We start from the raw sequence: 2,841 nt of genomic DNA, 5'->3' as shown, positions 1-2,841 counted from the left end.
TAAGTTTTTGTGATTTTACCACTTGAAAATCTTTAGAAAATAATCAATGTTACAGTAGTAATATGAATTTTCAAGATAAAGGAATGCACAAACCAAGACACTTCACAATGGAACACCATTTCTACAGGAAATTTTTAACCCAGAATTTAGAGGTAAGAGTATTAGACTAAATATAGCTGCACTTAATTAAAGTCTGGCTTCTATAGACTATTACATGGAGACCTTGAGCTTTTATTTTGAGGAAATCATGATGTAAAGTTAGATGTTTAATATTTAAGAAGCCTATGTTATGTTTTAAAAATAAATAACCATGAACAATAGATAATCGTTCCATCAAGTAAGGAAATAAAAAAGATTATTTTGTATTGTAATTGTACTCTAGAGCTGTAAAAGGTACTTAAGGGCACAAATCCTTGTATGACTCCATATATATTTACATTTTTATATATTATATTTATATATATATTTATATTTATATATTTGGAATCATATAAGGATTTGTGTCCTTAAGTACCCTTATATATTTCTTTTATATATAATTATATATATGTTTATTTATATATGGAGTTATATATATATGAATATAAATATATATATTTAATGGTTTTTGAACATCTACATTCAACTTAGATCTCTCTCCTGGGTTCAGACTCATATATTCAATTGACCCCTGGATACTGTTACTTGGAAGTCCTACAGATAGCTCACACTCAATATGTTTGAAATGGAGCTCTTCACTTTCCTTTTTTAACTGGCTCCTCCTCTAGCTTTTCATTTGTTAGGTAATAAATGGCATCCTATCAATTCAGTTGCCTAAGCCCAGAGAACTGCTTTTAATCCTTAATTTTTCCCTTTCCCTCACACTTACCTTTAACGAATTATCAAGGTCTCCTAAATTCTTCTCAAATTCCTTTAGTTTTCTCCACTCACATCTACATTTCTGCTACTTTAGTTCAATCTACCTTCTTACCTCTTTGACTACAACTATGCTATCATTGGTATGTTGGACTCCAGTGAGATTCTCTTCCAATTAATTCTCCAGCCTATGAGAAAATTTCTTTTTAAAGGGCTAATCTTATTCAATTACTTCCCTGCTTTAAAGTCTAAGCAAAACATAACCAAACCAAACCAAACAAAACAAACAAAAAAATCTTCAGTACTTTACCACTAGCCTATTGACTGAAATCCAACTCATGGTTTTCCATCTTAAGCACTACAGCTTCAATTTTCACTATTGCTACTTCATACTCCAGGCATACTAAACTTTTAACTCTCTAAATGGGCCATGTTTTCTATTTCACTTCCCAGCTTTGCCTTATGTCTCAGCCTAAACATTTTATCCCACCTTCTCATCCTTCTGGTCTCAGACTCACACACCTCCCCAGAAGGTACCCCTTGCCTACAGCAACAAAGTAGAGGGGCTAATTCCTAAATCCCAAACTTCTAGGGCTTATTTCTTTATAGTATCCTATAGTATGCTTAGTTTCATCTGGTCAAATACACTCTTAAGTATTACAGAATTATTTACTGTTCCTTGAATTTTCCACTTGGGTTCATTCCTCTATTTTTCTACATATTCTCTGTTTCTAGATTAACTTTGTGTTCCTGGGAAATATTTATTTTCAAGACCTAGTTGTAGAATGTGAAGCTTCTCTGGTCCACCCTCCTTCTTCAGGGTCTTTTGGTACTTAGTTTTTGCCACTTTTATGAGGCTATTGCTACCTATTGAAATATCCTATTATATGTTTGTCTTTCCTGTTAGACAGTAAGCTTCCTGAATACAGGTGTTTGTCTCCATCACTTCTAGATCCCTGGCACCCAGTACAATGACCAACACATATTATGTTCTATATATTTTAAACCAAATCATGGAAGCACGTGTAAATAGTACTTACATGTTCATTTTTCACATTTCTTTTCTCCATGACAGCATGTAAGTTGTCCACTTTGTCATCAGGATAAGGTACGTAACCTATCTGTGCAAAAAAGGGCCTTGCATAACTTTTCAAAGTTTCCAGTTCCAAGACCTTGTTACTATAGCTAGGTATTTATATGTGTGCTAACTGCTGCATGGGAGTCTATATTCAGGCTTTTCTATTTTCATATATTCTCAATATGAGATTGTAGGAATTAATGGAGGCTTCTTGTGTTTTTATTGCCCACAAATACACACACACACACACACACACACACACTCACACACACACACACACACTTATTCCCAGCCTTTCCAATATTTCCTTCAACCTGGGGAAGTAAGAGCTGTATGAACAGGGAGGGTGGTGAAGAATGAGGAAAAGCAACCAAAGTTTTGTGTTTGAGTGACATGACAAGACAACTTCCTCCTCTGTCTGCTCCTCTCAATCTCTAGTCTCTGTCTCCATCTAGGCAATGGGGTGAGAAGAAGCTGCACTGATGTAGAGGCTTCTATAGGAGTTTTTGTATCAGGTGGAGTGCCCATCCTCTGTGTTGTTTGAACACAGACACACACAACTCCCTCATGCTCCGTGGTTTGCGATGTGCTGCAGCATCTTGCCTTTTGCACAAATGTAAAATCAACCAATCATTGTGTGTGGTGGTATGAAGATCTGACGGCTTCCAATCTCCAAGTACAGGCATAACTCAGGTATAGGACAACGCTGATGCCTGGTAGGTCTAGCTCAGCAAGTGTTAGTTTTCCTCTCCTTTTCCCTTACTTTCTCCTTTCTTCCCAATCTGTTGGTTCAATTGTTAATGGGCTATGAAATTCTCCAAATATAAGGAGTAAAGGAGAGAAGAAATACAAGGGAGCATAATAGCTTCATTGTTCACTGGAAGTAGAAAGCATATACTTAAAATGCT

The sequence above is a fragment of the Cebus imitator genome, unplaced genomic scaffold (genome assembly GCF_001604975.1).
Source record: "Cebus imitator isolate Cc_AM_T3 unplaced genomic scaffold, Cebus_imitator-1.0 Scaffold144, whole genome shotgun sequence".
In the NCBI taxonomy this organism is placed as follows: Eukaryota; Metazoa; Chordata; class Mammalia; order Primates; family Cebidae; genus Cebus; species Cebus imitator.
Note: the sequence above shows the minus strand (reverse complement) of the source record.